Source organism: Hydractinia symbiolongicarpus, chromosome 7 (assembly GCF_029227915.1).
Source record: "Hydractinia symbiolongicarpus strain clone_291-10 chromosome 7, HSymV2.1, whole genome shotgun sequence".
Lineage (NCBI taxonomy): Eukaryota > Metazoa > Cnidaria > Hydrozoa > Anthoathecata > Hydractiniidae > Hydractinia > Hydractinia symbiolongicarpus.
The window spans coordinates 21527959-21541759 of record NC_079881.1 but is presented as its reverse complement, the minus strand read 5'-3'; the positions used below and the strand labels follow the sequence as shown (position 1 = coordinate 21541759).

The window sequence follows — 13801 nt, the reverse complement described above, 5'->3', positions numbered from 1 at the left end:
CAGTGCCGCAACGAGCGCTTTGTCTCCACCACTGATTCGCCATTTACACCTAGAATGCCCACCGTCTGCGGAAGTGACCAGTTGCGTTGAAAAGAGGCGATGCATAATGTGTCCTGCTTTACACGAAAGGGTTCTTCTCCATCCGGAAGCGAGCAAACAAGAATTTTTGCGCTTTTCTTGCATTCGACGCAGTCTTCGTGAGCTCAGCAGATTTCTATTTTTAGGCATGGTCCCAGTGGGAACCTCCAAATATTGCAACGCCGGCGATGTTTCACGCCGTCATGCGGGATATTGGGAAAAGTTTTCAATTAGCAATCACCACGCCTCGGTTAAACCTCATTGGCTATGGTAATGCCACTGCGCAAAGCTAAGCCAACAAGAGCGGCAACCATCGCGTGCTTCTTTAACGTTATCGATTGCTTGTGGTTACGGCATTTTGGTCCCCATCTCGCCTTTCCCTTGTGCCACTTAAACAGTTTTCATATTCATAGCCGAACTAAGACAAGTGTCCGTTGTCGTCGTGAGAGTAAGGGCCAGTGCCGCAACGAGCGCTTTGTCTCCACCACTGATTCGCCATTTACACCTAGAATGCCCACCGTCTGCGGAAGTGACCAGTTGCGTTGAAAAGAGGCGATGCATAATGTGTCCTGCTTTACACGAAAGGGTTCTTCTCCATCCGGAAGCGAGCAAACAAGAATTTTTGCGCTTTTCTTGCATTCGACGCAGTCTTCGTGAGCTCAGCAGATTTCTATTTTTAGGCATGGTCCCAGTGGGAACCTCCAAATATTGCAACGCCGGCGATGTTTCACGCCGTCATGCGGGATATTGGGAAAAGTTTTCAATTAGCAATCACCACGCCTCGGTTAAACCTCATTGGCTATGGTAATGCCACTGCGCAAAGCTAAGCCAACAAGAGCGGCAACCATCGCGTGCTTCTTTAACGTTATCGATTGCTTGTGGTTACGGCATTTTGGTCCCCATCTCGCCTTTCCCTTGTGCCACTTAAACAGTTTTCATATTCATAGCCGAACTAAGACAAGTGTCCGTTGTCGTCGTGAGAGTAAGGGCCAGTGCCGCAACGAGCGCTTTGTCTCCACCACTGATTCGCCATTTACACCTAGAATGCCCACCGTCTGCGGAAGTGACCAGTTGCGTTGAAAAGAGGCGATGCATAATGTGTCCTGCTTTACACGAAAGGGTTCTTCTCCATCCGGAAGCGAGCAAACAAGAATTTTTGCGCTTTTCTTGCATTCGACGCAGTCTTCGTGAGCTCAGCAGATTTCTATTTTTAGGCATGGTCCCAGTGGGAACCTCCAAATATTGCAACGCCGGCGATGTTTCACGCCGTCATGCGGGATATTGGGAAAAGTTTTCAATTAGCAATCACCACGCCTCGGTTAAACCTCATTGGCTATGGTAATGCCACTGCGCAAAGCTAAGCCAACAAGAGCGGCAACCATCGCGTGCTTCTTTAACGTTATCGATTGCTTGTGGTTACGGCATTTTGGTCCCCATCTCGCCTTTCCCTTGTGCCACTTAAACAGTTTTCATATTCATAGCCGAACTAAGACAAGTGTCCGTTGTCGTCGTGAGAGTAAGGGCCAGTGCCGCAACGAGCGCTTTGTCTCCACCACTGATTCGCCATTTACACCTAGAATGCCCACCGTCTGCGGAAGTGACCAGTTGCGTTGAAAAGAGGCGATGCATAATGTGTCCTGCTTTACACGAAAGGGTTCTTCTCCATCCGGAAGCGAGCAAACAAGAATTTTTGCGCTTTTCTTGCATTCGACGCAGTCTTCGTGAGCTCAGCAGATTTCTATTTTTAGGCATGGTCCCAGTGGGAACCTCCAAATATTGCAACGCCGGCGATGTTTCACGCCGTCATGCGGGATATTGGGAAAAGTTTTCAATTAGCAATCACCACGCCTCGGTTAAACCTCATTGGCTATGGTAATGCCACTGCGCAAAGCTAAGCCAACAAGAGCGGCAACCATCGCGTGCTTCTTTAACGTTATCGATTGCTTGTGGTTACGGCATTTTGGTCCCCATCTCGCCTTTCCCTTGTGCCACTTAAACAGTTTTCATATTCATAGCCGAACTAAGACAAGTGTCCGTTGTCGTCGTGAGAGTAAGGGCCAGTGCCGCAACGAGCGCTTTGTCTCCACCACTGATTCGCCATTTACACCTAGAATGCCCACCGTCTGCGGAAGTGACCAGTTGCGTTGAAAAGAGGCGATGCATAATGTGTCCTGCTTTACACGAAAGGGTTCTTCTCCATCCGGAAGCGAGCAAACAAGAATTTTTGCGCTTTTCTTGCATTCGACGCAGTCTTCGTGAGCTCAGCAGATTTCTATTTTTAGGCATGGTCCCAGTGGGAACCTCCAAATATTGCAACGCCGGCGATGTTTCACGCCGTCATGCGGGATATTGGGAAAAGTTTTCAATTAGCAATCACCACGCCTCGGTTAAACCTCATTGGCTATGGTAATGCCACTGCGCAAAGCTAAGCCAACAAGAGCGGCAACCATCGCGTGCTTCTTTAACGTTATCGATTGCTTGTGGTTACGGCATTTTGGTCCCCATCTCGCCTTTCCCTTGTGCCACTTAAACAGTTTTCATATTCATAGCCGAACTAAGACAAGTGTCCGTTGTCGTCGTGAGAGTAAGGGCCAGTGCCGCAACGAGCGCTTTGTCTCCACCACTGATTCGCCATTTACACCTAGAATGCCCACCGTCTGCGGAAGTGACCAGTTGCGTTGAAAAGAGGCGATGCATAATGTGTCCTGCTTTACACGAAAGGGTTCTTCTCCATCCGGAAGCGAGCAAACAAGAATTTTTGCGCTTTTCTTGCATTCGACGCAGTCTTCGTGAGCTCAGCAGATTTCTATTTTTAGGCATGGTCCCAGTGGGAACCTCCAAATATTGCAACGCCGGCGATGTTTCACGCCGTCATGCGGGATATTGGGAAAAGTTTTCAATTAGCAATCACCACGCCTCGGTTAAACCTCATTGGCTATGGTAATGCCACTGCGCAAAGCTAAGCCAACAAGAGCGGCAACCATCGCGTGCTTCTTTAACGTTATCGATTGCTTGTGGTTACGGCATTTTGGTCCCCATCTCGCCTTTCCCTTGTGCCACTTAAACAGTTTTCATATTCATAGCCGAACTAAGACAAGTGTCCGTTGTCGTCGTGAGAGTAAGGGCCAGTGCCGCAACGAGCGCTTTGTCTCCACCACTGATTCGCCATTTACACCTAGAATGCCCACCGTCTGCGGAAGTGACCAGTTGCGTTGAAAAGAGGCGATGCATAATGTGTCCTGCTTTACACGAAAGGGTTCTTCTCCATCCGGAAGCGAGCAAACAAGAATTTTTGCGCTTTTCTTGCATTCGACGCAGTCTTCGTGAGCTCAGCAGATTTCTATTTTTAGGCATGGTCCCAGTGGGAACCTCCAAATATTGCAACGCCGGCGATGTTTCACGCCGTCATGCGGGATATTGGGAAAAGTTTTCAATTAGCAATCACCACGCCTCGGTTAAACCTCATTGGCTATGGTAATGCCACTGCGCAAAGCTAAGCCAACAAGAGCGGCAACCATCGCGTGCTTCTTTAACGTTATCGATTGCTTGTGGTTACGGCATTTTGGTCCCCATCTCGCCTTTCCCTTGTGCCACTTAAACAGTTTTCATATTCATAGCCGAACTAAGACAAGTGTCCGTTGTCGTCGTGAGAGTAAGGGCCAGTGCCGCAACGAGCGCTTTGTCTCCACCACTGATTCGCCATTTACACCTAGAATGCCCACCGTCTGCGGAAGTGACCAGTTGCGTTGAAAAGAGGCGATGCATAATGTGTCCTGCTTTACACGAAAGGGTTCTTCTCCATCCGGAAGCGAGCAAACAAGAATTTTTGCGCTTTTCTTGCATTCGACGCAGTCTTCGTGAGCTCAGCAGATTTCTATTTTTAGGCATGGTCCCAGTGGGAACCTCCAAATATTGCAACGCCGGCGATGTTTCACGCCGTCATGCGGGATATTGGGAAAAGTTTTCAATTAGCAATCACCACGCCTCGGTTAAACCTCATTGGCTATGGTAATGCCACTGCGCAAAGCTAAGCCAACAAGAGCGGCAACCATCGCGTGCTTCTTTAACGTTATCGATTGCTTGTGGTTACGGCATTTTGGTCCCCATCTCGCCTTTCCCTTGTGCCACTTAAACAGTTTTCATATTCATAGCCGAACTAAGACAAGTGTCCGTTGTCGTCGTGAGAGTAAGGGCCAGTGCCGCAACGAGCGCTTTGTCTCCACCACTGATTCGCCATTTACACCTAGAATGCCCACCGTCTGCGGAAGTGACCAGTTGCGTTGAAAAGAGGCGATGCATAATGTGTCCTGCTTTACACGAAAGGGTTCTTCTCCATCCGGAAGCGAGCAAACAAGAATTTTTGCGCTTTTCTTGCATTCGACGCAGTCTTCGTGAGCTCAGCAGATTTCTATTTTTAGGCATGGTCCCAGTGGGAACCTCCAAATATTGCAACGCCGGCGATGTTTCACGCCGTCATGCGGGATATTGGGAAAAGTTTTCAATTAGCAATCACCACGCCTCGGTTAAACCTCATTGGCTATGGTAATGCCACTGCGCAAAGCTAAGCCAACAAGAGCGGCAACCATCGCGTGCTTCTTTAACGTTATCGATTGCTTGTGGTTACGGCATTTTGGTCCCCATCTCGCCTTTCCCTTGTGCCACTTAAACAGTTTTCATATTCATAGCCGAACTAAGACAAGTGTCCGTTGTCGTCGTGAGAGTAAGGGCCAGTGCCGCAACGAGCGCTTTGTCTCCACCACTGATTCGCCATTTACACCTAGAATGCCCACCGTCTGCGGAAGTGACCAGTTGCGTTGAAAAGAGGCGATGCATAATGTGTCCTGCTTTACACGAAAGGGTTCTTCTCCATCCGGAAGCGAGCAAACAAGAATTTTTGCGCTTTTCTTGCATTCGACGCAGTCTTCGTGAGCTCAGCAGATTTCTATTTTTAGGCATGGTCCCAGTGGGAACCTCCAAATATTGCAACGCCGGCGATGTTTCACGCCGTCATGCGGGATATTGGGAAAAGTTTTCAATTAGCAATCACCACGCCTCGGTTAAACCTCATTGGCTATGGTAATGCCACTGCGCAAAGCTAAGCCAACAAGAGCGGCAACCATCGCGTGCTTCTTTAACGTTATCGATTGCTTGTGGTTACGGCATTTTGGTCCCCATCTCGCCTTTCCCTTGTGCCACTTAAACAGTTTTCATATTCATAGCCGAACTAAGACAAGTGTCCGTTGTCGTCGTGAGAGTAAGGGCCAGTGCCGCAACGAGCGCTTTGTCTCCACCACTGATTCGCCATTTACACCTAGAATGCCCACCGTCTGCGGAAGTGACCAGTTGCGTTGAAAAGAGGCGATGCATAATGTGTCCTGCTTTACACGAAAGGGTTCTTCTCCATCCGGAAGCGAGCAAACAAGAATTTTTGCGCTTTTCTTGCATTCGACGCAGTCTTCGTGAGCTCAGCAGATTTCTATTTTTAGGCATGGTCCCAGTGGGAACCTCCAAATATTGCAACGCCGGCGATGTTTCACGCCGTCATGCGGGATATTGGGAAAAGTTTTCAATTAGCAATCACCACGCCTCGGTTAAACCTCATTGGCTATGGTAATGCCACTGCGCAAAGCTAAGCCAACAAGAGCGGCAACCATCGCGTGCTTCTTTAACGTTATCGATTGCTTGTGGTTACGGCATTTTGGTCCCCATCTCGCCTTTCCCTTGTGCCACTTAAACAGTTTTCATATTCATAGCCGAACTAAGACAAGTGTCCGTTGTCGTCGTGAGAGTAAGGGCCAGTGCCGCAACGAGCGCTTTGTCTCCACCACTGATTCGCCATTTACACCTAGAATGCCCACCGTCTGCGGAAGTGACCAGTTGCGTTGAAAAGAGGCGATGCATAATGTGTCCTGCTTTACACAAAAGGGTTCTTCTCCATCCGGAAGCGAGCAAACAAGAATTTTTGCGCTTTTCTTGCATTCGACGCAGTCTTCGTGAGCTCAGCAGATTTCTATTTTTAGGCATGGTCCCAGTGGGAACCTCCAAATATTGCAACGCCGGCGATGTTTCACGCCGTCATGCGGGATATTGGGAAAAGTTTTCAATTAGCAATCACCACGCCTCGGTTAAACCTCATTGGCTATGGTAATGCCACTGCGCAAAGCTAAGCCAACAAGAGCGGCAACCATCGCGTGCTTCTTTAACGTTATCGATTGCTTGTGGTTACGGCATTTTGGTCCCCATCTCGCCTTTCCCTTGTGCCACTTAAACAGTTTTCATATTCATAGCCGAACTAAGACAAGTGTCCGTTGTCGTCGTGAGAGTAAGGGCCAGTGCCGCAACGAGCGCTTTGTCTCCACCACTGATTCGCCATTTACACCTAGAATGCCCACCGTCTGCGGAAGTGACCAGTTGCGTTGAAAAGAGGCGATGCATAATGTGTCCTGCTTTACACGAAAGGGTTCTTCTCCATCCGGAAGCGAGCAAACAAGAATTTTTGCGCTTTTCTTGCATTCGACGCAGTCTTCGTGAGCTCAGCAGATTTCTATTTTTAGGCATGGTCCCAGTGGGAACCTCCAAATATTGCAACGCCGGCGATGTTTCACGCCGTCATGCGGGATATTGGGAAAAGTTTTCAATTAGCAATCACCACGCCTCGGTTAAACCTCATTGGCTATGGTAATGCCACTGCGCAAAGCTAAGCCAACAAGAGCGGCAACCATCGCGTGCTTCTTTAACGTTATCGATTGCTTGTGGTTACGGCATTTTGGTCCCCATCTCGCCTTTCCCTTGTGCCACTTAAACAGTTTTCATATTCATAGCCGAACTAAGACAAGTGTCCGTTGTCGTCGTGAGAGTAAGGGCCAGTGCCGCAACGAGCGCTTTGTCTCCACCACTGATTCGCCATTTACACCTAGAATGCCCACCGTCTGCGGAAGTGACCAGTTGCGTTGAAAAGAGGCGATGCATAATGTGTCCTGCTTTACACGAAAGGGTTCTTCTCCATCCGGAAGCGAGCAAACAAGAATTTTTGCGCTTTTCTTGCATTCGACGCAGTCTTCGTGAGCTCAGCAGATTTCTATTTTTAGGCATGGTCCCAGTGGGAACCTCCAAATATTGCAACGCCGGCGATGTTTCACGCCGTCATGCGGGATATTGGGAAAAGTTTTCAATTAGCAATCACCACGCCTCGGTTAAACCTCATTGGCTATGGTAATGCCACTGCGCAAAGCTAAGCCAACAAGAGCGGCAACCATCGCGTGCTTCTTTAACGTTATCGATTGCTTGTGGTTACGGCATTTTGGTCCCCATCTCGCCTTTCCCTTGTGCCACTTAAACAGTTTTCATATTCATAGCCGAACTAAGACAAGTGTCCGTTGTCGTCGTGAGAGTAAGGGCCAGTGCCGCAACGAGCGCTTTGTCTCCACCACTGATTCGCCATTTACACCTAGAATGCCCACCGTCTGCGGAAGTGACCAGTTGCGTTGAAAAGAGGCGATGCATAATGTGTCCTGCTTTACACGAAAGGGTTCTTCTCCATCCGGAAGCGAGCAAACAAGAATTTTTGCGCTTTTCTTGCATTCGACGCAGTCTTCGTGAGCTCAGCAGATTTCTATTTTTAGGCATGGTCCCAGTGGGAACCTCCAAATATTGCAACGCCGGCGATGTTTCACGCCGTCATGCGGGATATTGGGAAAAGTTTTCAATTAGCAATCACCACGCCTCGGTTAAACCTCATTGGCTATGGTAATGCCACTGCGCAAAGCTAAGCCAACAAGAGCGGCAACCATCGCGTGCTTCTTTAACGTTATCGATTGCTTGTGGTTACGGCATTTTGGTCCCCATCTCGCCTTTCCCTTGTGCCACTTAAACAGTTTTCATATTCATAGCCGAACTAAGACAAGTGTCCGTTGTCGTCGTGAGAGTAAGGGCCAGTGCCGCAACGAGCGCTTTGTCTCCACCACTGATTCGCCATTTACACCTAGAATGCCCACCGTCTGCGGAAGTGACCAGTTGCGTTGAAAAGAGGCGATGCATAATGTGTCCTGCTTTACACGAAAGGGTTCTTCTCCATCCGGAAGCGAGCAAACAAGAATTTTTGCGCTTTTCTTGCATTCGACGCAGTCTTCGTGAGCTCAGCAGATTTCTATTTTTAGGCATGGTCCCAGTGGGAACCTCCAAATATTGCAACGCCGGCGATGTTTCACGCCGTCATGCGGGATATTGGGAAAAGTTTTCAATTAGCAATCACCACGCCTCGGTTAAACCTCATTGGCTATGGTAATGCCACTGCGCAAAGCTAAGCCAACAAGAGCGGCAACCATCGCGTGCTTCTTTAACGTTATCGATTGCTTGTGGTTACGGCATTTTGGTCCCCATCTCGCCTTTCCCTTGTGCCACTTAAACAGTTTTCATATTCATAGCCGAACTAAGACAAGTGTCCGTTGTCGTCGTGAGAGTAAGGGCCAGTGCCGCAACGAGCGCTTTGTCTCCACCACTGATTCGCCATTTACACCTAGAATGCCCACCGTCTGCGGAAGTGACCAGTTGCGTTGAAAAGAGGCGATGCATAATGTGTCCTGCTTTACACGAAAGGGTTCTTCTCCATCCGGAAGCGAGCAAACAAGAATTTTTGCGCTTTTCTTGCATTCGACGCAGTCTTCGTGAGCTCAGCAGATTTCTATTTTTAGGCATGGTCCCAGTGGGAACCTCCAAATATTGCAACGCCGGCGATGTTTCACGCCGTCATGCGGGATATTGGGAAAAGTTTTCAATTAGCAATCACCACGCGTCGGTTAAACCTCATTGGCTATGGTAATGCCACTGCGCAAAGCTAAGCCAACAAGAGCGGCAACCATCGCGTGCTTCTTTAACGTTATCGATTGCTTGTGGTTACGGCATTTTGGTCCCCATCTCGCCTTTCCCTTGTGCCACTTAAACAGTTTTCATATTCATAGCCGAACTAAGACAAGTGTCCGTTGTCGTCGTGAGAGTAAGGGCCAGTGCCGCAACGAGCGCTTTGTCTCCACCACTGATTCGCCATTTACACCTAGAATGCCCACCGTCTGCGGAAGTGACCAGTTGCGTTGAAAAGAGGCGATGCATAATGTGTCCTGCTTTACACGAAAGGGTTCTTCTCCATCCGGAAGCGAGCAAACAAGAATTTTTGCGCTTTTCTTGCATTCGACGCAGTCTTCGTGAGCTCAGCAGATTTCTATTTTTAGGCATGGTCCCAGTGGGAACCTCCAAATATTGCAACGCCGGCGATGTTTCACGCCGTCATGCGGGATATTGGGAAAAGTTTTCAATTAGCAATCACCACGCCTCGGTTAAACCTCATTGGCTATGGTAATGCCACTGCGCAAAGCTAAGCCAACAAGAGCGGCAACCATCGCGTGCTTCTTTAACGTTATCGATTGCTTGTGGTTACGGCATTTTGGTCCCCATCTCGCCTTTCCCTTGTGCCACTTAAACAGTTTTCATATTCATAGCCGAACTAAGACAAGTGTCCGTTGTCGTCGTGAGAGTAAGGGCCAGTGCCGCAACGAGCGCTTTGTCTCCACCACTGATTCGCCATTTACACCTAGAATGCCCACCGTCTGCGGAAGTGACCAGTTGCGTTGAAAAGAGGCGATGCATAATGTGTCCTGCTTTACACGAAAGGGTTCTTCTCCATCCGGAAGCGAGCAAACAAGAATTTTTGCGCTTTTCTTGCATTCGACGCAGTCTTCGTGAGCTCAGCAGATTTCTATTTTTAGGCATGGTCCCAGTGGGAACCTCCAAATATTGCAACGCCGGCGATGTTTCACGCCGTCATGCGGGATATTGGGAAAAGTTTTCAATTAGCAATCACCACGCCTCGGTTAAACCTCATTGGCTATGGTAATGCCACTGCGCAAAGCTAAGCCAACAAGAGCGGCAACCATCGCGTGCTTCTTTAACGTTATCGATTGCTTGTGGTTACGGCATTTTGGTCCCCATCTCGCCTTTCCCTTGTGCCACTTAAACAGTTTTCATATTCATAGCCGAACTAAGACAAGTGTCCGTTGTCGTCGTGAGAGTAAGGGCCAGTGCCGCAACGAGCGCTTTGTCTCCACCACTGATTCGCCATTTACACCTAGAATGCCCACCGTCTGCGGAAGTGACCAGTTGCGTTGAAAAGAGGCGATGCATAATGTGTCCTGCTTTACACGAAAGGGTTCTTCTCCATCCGGAAGCGAGCAAACAAGAATTTTTGCGCTTTTCTTGCATTCGACGCAGTCTTCGTGAGCTCAGCAGATTTCTATTTTTAGGCATGGTCCCAGTGGGAACCTCCAAATATTGCAACGCCGGCGATGTTTCACGCCGTCATGCGGGATATTGGGAAAAGTTTTCAATTAGCAATCACCACGCCTCGGTTAAACCTCATTGGCTATGGTAATGCCACTGCGCAAAGCTAAGCCAACAAGAGCGGCAACCATCGCGTGCTTCTTTAACGTTATCGATTGCTTGTGGTTACGGCATTTTGGTCCCCATCTCGCCTTTCCCTTGTGCCACTTAAACAGTTTTCATATTCATAGCCGAACTAAGACAAGTGTCCGTTGTCGTCGTGAGAGTAAGGGCCAGTGCCGCAACGAGCGCTTTGTCTCCACCACTGATTCGCCATTTACACCTAGAATGCCCACCGTCTGCGGAAGTGACCAGTTGCGTTGAAAAGAGGCGATGCATAATGTGTCCTGCTTTACACGAAAGGGTTCTTCTCCATCCGGAAGCGAGCAAACAAGAATTTTTGCGCTTTTCTTGCATTCGACGCAGTCTTCGTGAGCTCAGCAGATTTCTATTTTTAGGCATGGTCCCAGTGGGAACCTCCAAATATTGCAACGCCGGCGATGTTTCACGCCGTCATGCGGGATATTGGGAAAAGTTTTCAATTAGCAATCACCACGCCTCGGTTAAACCTCATTGGCTATGGTAATGCCACTGCGCAAAGCTAAGCCAACAAGAGCGGCAACCATCGCGTGCTTCTTTAACGTTATCGATTGCTTGTGGTTACGGCATTTTGGTCCCCATCTCGCCTTTCCCTTGTGCCACTTAAACAGTTTTCATATTCATAGCCGAACTAAGACAAGTGTCCGTTGTCGTCGTGAGAGTAAGGGCCAGTGCCGCAACGAGCGCTTTGTCTCCACCACTGATTCGCCATTTACACCTAGAATGCCCACCGTCTGCGGAAGTGACCAGTTGCGTTGAAAAGAGGCGATGCATAATGTGTCCTGCTTTACACGAAAGGGTTCTTCTCCATCCGGAAGCGAGCAAACAAGAATTTTTGCGCTTTTCTTGCATTCGACGCAGTCTTCGTGAGCTCAGCAGATTTCTATTTTTAGGCATGGTCCCAGTGGGAACCTCCAAATATTGCAACGCCGGCGATGTTTCACGCCGTCATGCGGGATATTGGGAAAAGTTTTCAATTAGCAATCACCACGCCTCGGTTAAACCTCATTGGCTATGGTAATGCCACTGCGCAAAGCTAAGCCAACAAGAGCGGCAACCATCGCGTGCTTCTTTAACGTTATCGATTGCTTGTGGTTACGGCATTTTGGTCCCCATCTCGCCTTTCCCTTGTGCCACTTAAACAGTTTTCATATTCATAGCCGAACTAAGACAAGTGTCCGTTGTCGTCGTGAGAGTAAGGGCCAGTGCCGCAACGAGCGCTTTGTCTCCACCACTGATTCGCCATTTACACCTAGAATGCCCACCGTCTGCGGAAGTGACCAGTTGCGTTGAAAAGAGGCGATGCATAATGTGTCCTGCTTTACACGAAAGGGTTCTTCTCCATCCGGAAGCGAGCAAACAAGAATTTTTGCGCTTTTCTTGCATTCGACGCAGTCTTCGTGAGCTCAGCAGATTTCTATTTTTAGGCATGGTCCCAGTGGGAACCTCCAAATATTGCAACGCCGGCGATGTTTCACGCCGTCATGCGGGATATTGGGAAAAGTTTTCAATTAGCAATCACCACGCCTCGGTTAAACCTCATTGGCTATGGTAATGCCACTGCGCAAAGCTAAGCCAACAAGAGCGGCAACCATCGCGTGCTTCTTTAACGTTATCGATTGCTTGTGGTTACGGCATTTTGGTCCCCATCTCGCCTTTCCCTTGTGCCACTTAAACAGTTTTCATATTCATAGCCGAACTAAGACAAGTGTCCGTTGTCGTCGTGAGAGTAAGGGCCAGTGCCGCAACGAGCGCTTTGTCTCCACCACTGATTCGCCATTTACACCTAGAATGCCCACCGTCTGCGGAAGTGACCAGTTGCGTTGAAAAGAGGCGATGCATAATGTGTCCTGCTTTACACGAAAGGGTTCTTCTCCATCCGGAAGCGAGCAAACAAGAATTTTTGCGCTTTTCTTGCATTCGACGCAGTCTTCGTGAGCTCAGCAGATTTCTATTTTTAGGCATGGTCCCAGTGGGAACCTCCAAATATTGCAACGCCGGCGATGTTTCACGCCGTCATGCGGGATATTGGGAAAAGTTTTCAATTAGCAATCACCACGCCTCGGTTAAACCTCATTGGCTATGGTAATGCCACTGCGCAAAGCTAAGCCAACAAGAGCGGCAACCATCGCGTGCTTCTTTAACGTTATCGATTGCTTGTGGTTACGGCATTTTGGTCCCCATCTCGCCTTTCCCTTGTGCCACTTAAACAGTTTTCATATTCATAGCCGAACTAAGACAAGTGTCCGTTGTCGTCGTGAGAGTAAGGGCCAGTGCCGCAACGAGCGCTTTGTCTCCACCACTGATTCGCCATTTACACCTAGAATGCCCACCGTCTGCGGAAGTGACCAGTTGCGTTGAAAAGAGGCGATGCATAATGTGTCCTGCTTTACACGAAAGGGTTCTTCTCCATCCGGAAGCGAGCAAACAAGAATTTTTGCGCTTTTCTTGCATTCGACGCAGTCTTCGTGAGCTCAGCAGATTTCTATTTTTAGGCATGGTCCCAGTGGGAACCTCCAAATATTGCAACGCCGGCGATGTTTCACGCCGTCATGCGGGATATTGGGAAAAGTTTTCAATTAGCAATCACCACGCCTCGGTTAAACCTCATTGGCTATGGTAATGCCACTGCGCAAAGCTAAGCCAACAAGAGCGGCAACCATCGCGTGCTTCTTTAACGTTATCGATTGCTTGTGGTTACGGCATTTTGGTCCCCATCTCGCCTTTCCCTTGTGCCACTTAAACAGTTTTCATATTCATAGCCGAACTAAGACAAGTGTCCGTTGTCGTCGTGAGAGTAAGGGCCAGTGCCGCAACGAGCGCTTTGTCTCCACCACTGATTCGCCATTTACACCTAGAATGCCCACCGTCTGCGGAAGTGACCAGTTGCGTTGAAAAGAGGCGATGCATAATGTGTCCTGCTTTACACGAAAGGGTTCTTCTCCATCCGGAAGCGAGCAAACAAGAATTTTTGCGCTTTTCTTGCATTCGACGCAGTCTTCGTGAGCTCAGCAGATTTCTATTTTTAGGCATGGTCCCAGTGGGAACCTCCAAATATTGCAACGCCGGCGATGTTTCACGCCGTCATGCGGGATATTGGGAAAAGTTTTCAATTAGCAATCACCACGCCTCGGTTAAACCTCATTGGCTATGGTAATGCCACTGCGCAAAGCTAAGCCAACAAGAGCGGCAACCATCGCGTGCTTCTTTAACGTTATCGATTGCTTGTGGTTACGGCATTTTGGTCCCCATCTCG

At 48.9% G+C, this 13801-nt stretch overlaps 26 non-coding genes across 26 annotated transcripts; all 26 read right to left on the bottom strand.

Moving 5' to 3' along the window:
- Positions 1–230: 230 nt before the first annotated feature.
- On the bottom strand, positions 231–369 carry LOC130650531 (U4 spliceosomal RNA). Its single transcript, XR_008983916.1, has one exon. It is a non-coding gene; the product is annotated as a U4 spliceosomal RNA (small nuclear RNA).
- Positions 370–764: 395 nt separating this feature from the next.
- LOC130650516 (U4 spliceosomal RNA) lies at positions 765–903 on the bottom strand. Its single transcript, XR_008983903.1, has one exon. It is a non-coding gene; the product is annotated as a U4 spliceosomal RNA (small nuclear RNA).
- A 395-nt stretch (positions 904–1298) lies between these two features.
- LOC130650504 (U4 spliceosomal RNA) lies at positions 1299–1437 on the bottom strand. Its single transcript, XR_008983891.1, has one exon. It is a non-coding gene; the product is annotated as a U4 spliceosomal RNA (small nuclear RNA).
- Positions 1438–1832: 395 nt separating this feature from the next.
- Positions 1833–1971, bottom strand: LOC130650492 (U4 spliceosomal RNA). Its single transcript, XR_008983879.1, has one exon. It is a non-coding gene; the product is annotated as a U4 spliceosomal RNA (small nuclear RNA).
- A 395-nt stretch (positions 1972–2366) lies between these two features.
- LOC130650480 (U4 spliceosomal RNA) lies at positions 2367–2505 on the bottom strand. The gene has a single exon (XR_008983867.1). It is a non-coding gene; the product is annotated as a U4 spliceosomal RNA (small nuclear RNA).
- A 395-nt stretch (positions 2506–2900) lies between these two features.
- Positions 2901–3039, bottom strand: LOC130650468 (U4 spliceosomal RNA). The gene has a single exon (XR_008983855.1). It is a non-coding gene; the product is annotated as a U4 spliceosomal RNA (small nuclear RNA).
- A 395-nt stretch (positions 3040–3434) lies between these two features.
- On the bottom strand, positions 3435–3573 carry LOC130650456 (U4 spliceosomal RNA). Its single transcript, XR_008983843.1, has one exon. It is a non-coding gene; the product is annotated as a U4 spliceosomal RNA (small nuclear RNA).
- Positions 3574–3968: 395 nt separating this feature from the next.
- Positions 3969–4107, bottom strand: LOC130650444 (U4 spliceosomal RNA). The gene has a single exon (XR_008983830.1). It is a non-coding gene; the product is annotated as a U4 spliceosomal RNA (small nuclear RNA).
- A 395-nt stretch (positions 4108–4502) lies between these two features.
- LOC130650432 (U4 spliceosomal RNA) lies at positions 4503–4641 on the bottom strand. Its single transcript, XR_008983819.1, has one exon. It is a non-coding gene; the product is annotated as a U4 spliceosomal RNA (small nuclear RNA).
- A 395-nt stretch (positions 4642–5036) lies between these two features.
- On the bottom strand, positions 5037–5175 carry LOC130650420 (U4 spliceosomal RNA). The gene has a single exon (XR_008983808.1). It is a non-coding gene; the product is annotated as a U4 spliceosomal RNA (small nuclear RNA).
- A 395-nt stretch (positions 5176–5570) lies between these two features.
- LOC130650409 (U4 spliceosomal RNA) lies at positions 5571–5709 on the bottom strand. Its single transcript, XR_008983797.1, has one exon. It is a non-coding gene; the product is annotated as a U4 spliceosomal RNA (small nuclear RNA).
- A 395-nt stretch (positions 5710–6104) lies between these two features.
- On the bottom strand, positions 6105–6243 carry LOC130650396 (U4 spliceosomal RNA). Its single transcript, XR_008983785.1, has one exon. It is a non-coding gene; the product is annotated as a U4 spliceosomal RNA (small nuclear RNA).
- Positions 6244–6638: 395 nt separating this feature from the next.
- On the bottom strand, positions 6639–6777 carry LOC130650384 (U4 spliceosomal RNA). The gene has a single exon (XR_008983774.1). It is a non-coding gene; the product is annotated as a U4 spliceosomal RNA (small nuclear RNA).
- A 395-nt stretch (positions 6778–7172) lies between these two features.
- On the bottom strand, positions 7173–7311 carry LOC130650372 (U4 spliceosomal RNA). The gene has a single exon (XR_008983763.1). It is a non-coding gene; the product is annotated as a U4 spliceosomal RNA (small nuclear RNA).
- A 395-nt stretch (positions 7312–7706) lies between these two features.
- LOC130650361 (U4 spliceosomal RNA) lies at positions 7707–7845 on the bottom strand. The gene has a single exon (XR_008983752.1). It is a non-coding gene; the product is annotated as a U4 spliceosomal RNA (small nuclear RNA).
- Positions 7846–8240: 395 nt separating this feature from the next.
- On the bottom strand, positions 8241–8379 carry LOC130650348 (U4 spliceosomal RNA). Its single transcript, XR_008983741.1, has one exon. It is a non-coding gene; the product is annotated as a U4 spliceosomal RNA (small nuclear RNA).
- Positions 8380–8774: 395 nt separating this feature from the next.
- On the bottom strand, positions 8775–8913 carry LOC130650036 (U4 spliceosomal RNA). Its single transcript, XR_008983442.1, has one exon. It is a non-coding gene; the product is annotated as a U4 spliceosomal RNA (small nuclear RNA).
- Positions 8914–9308: 395 nt separating this feature from the next.
- On the bottom strand, positions 9309–9447 carry LOC130650337 (U4 spliceosomal RNA). The gene has a single exon (XR_008983730.1). It is a non-coding gene; the product is annotated as a U4 spliceosomal RNA (small nuclear RNA).
- A 395-nt stretch (positions 9448–9842) lies between these two features.
- Positions 9843–9981, bottom strand: LOC130650325 (U4 spliceosomal RNA). The gene has a single exon (XR_008983718.1). It is a non-coding gene; the product is annotated as a U4 spliceosomal RNA (small nuclear RNA).
- Positions 9982–10376: 395 nt separating this feature from the next.
- LOC130650314 (U4 spliceosomal RNA) lies at positions 10377–10515 on the bottom strand. Its single transcript, XR_008983707.1, has one exon. It is a non-coding gene; the product is annotated as a U4 spliceosomal RNA (small nuclear RNA).
- A 395-nt stretch (positions 10516–10910) lies between these two features.
- Positions 10911–11049, bottom strand: LOC130650301 (U4 spliceosomal RNA). The gene has a single exon (XR_008983695.1). It is a non-coding gene; the product is annotated as a U4 spliceosomal RNA (small nuclear RNA).
- Positions 11050–11444: 395 nt separating this feature from the next.
- LOC130650289 (U4 spliceosomal RNA) lies at positions 11445–11583 on the bottom strand. Its single transcript, XR_008983684.1, has one exon. It is a non-coding gene; the product is annotated as a U4 spliceosomal RNA (small nuclear RNA).
- Positions 11584–11978: 395 nt separating this feature from the next.
- On the bottom strand, positions 11979–12117 carry LOC130650277 (U4 spliceosomal RNA). Its single transcript, XR_008983672.1, has one exon. It is a non-coding gene; the product is annotated as a U4 spliceosomal RNA (small nuclear RNA).
- A 395-nt stretch (positions 12118–12512) lies between these two features.
- LOC130650266 (U4 spliceosomal RNA) lies at positions 12513–12651 on the bottom strand. The gene has a single exon (XR_008983661.1). It is a non-coding gene; the product is annotated as a U4 spliceosomal RNA (small nuclear RNA).
- A 395-nt stretch (positions 12652–13046) lies between these two features.
- On the bottom strand, positions 13047–13185 carry LOC130650254 (U4 spliceosomal RNA). The gene has a single exon (XR_008983650.1). It is a non-coding gene; the product is annotated as a U4 spliceosomal RNA (small nuclear RNA).
- Positions 13186–13580: 395 nt separating this feature from the next.
- On the bottom strand, positions 13581–13719 carry LOC130650243 (U4 spliceosomal RNA). Its single transcript, XR_008983639.1, has one exon. It is a non-coding gene; the product is annotated as a U4 spliceosomal RNA (small nuclear RNA).
- Between the last annotated feature and the right edge of the window lie 82 nt (positions 13720–13801).